Below are 404 nucleotides of genomic sequence, written 5' to 3'. Positions count from 1 at the left end.
CTTGAACCTGGGAGGCGGAGGTTGTGGTGTGCTGAGATTGCGCCATTGAATTCCATCCTGGGCAACAGGAGCGAAACGCTGTCTCAAAAAAAAAAAAAGTGTCAGACACTCTTCTGAGCAGTGTGAGTTATTTTAAACACTTATGCATTTAGATAACTTATTTAGCTTCTGAAGTTTTTTAAAAAACAAATTGTATTCTTTAAGTGGAAAAGACTCAGTATTAAGATGTTAATCTATTGGAACTGCTTTCATTTGGTGGGGTAGATATCTAACCCTTCCTAAAGAGAAGGAACAAAATTATCAAGCTTGTTTTTTTTTTAAACTTAAAACCTTCACACCTATCAACACTGCCAGACTCCAGAACCATTACACCTCTCAAGGCGACAAATCTGGAGGCATATCTG

This window comes from Colobus angolensis, unplaced genomic scaffold (genome assembly GCF_000951035.1).
Source record: "Colobus angolensis palliatus isolate OR3802 unplaced genomic scaffold, Cang.pa_1.0 Scaffold878, whole genome shotgun sequence".
Lineage (NCBI taxonomy): Eukaryota > Metazoa > Chordata > Mammalia > Primates > Cercopithecidae > Colobus > Colobus angolensis.
Note: the sequence above shows the minus strand (reverse complement) of the source record.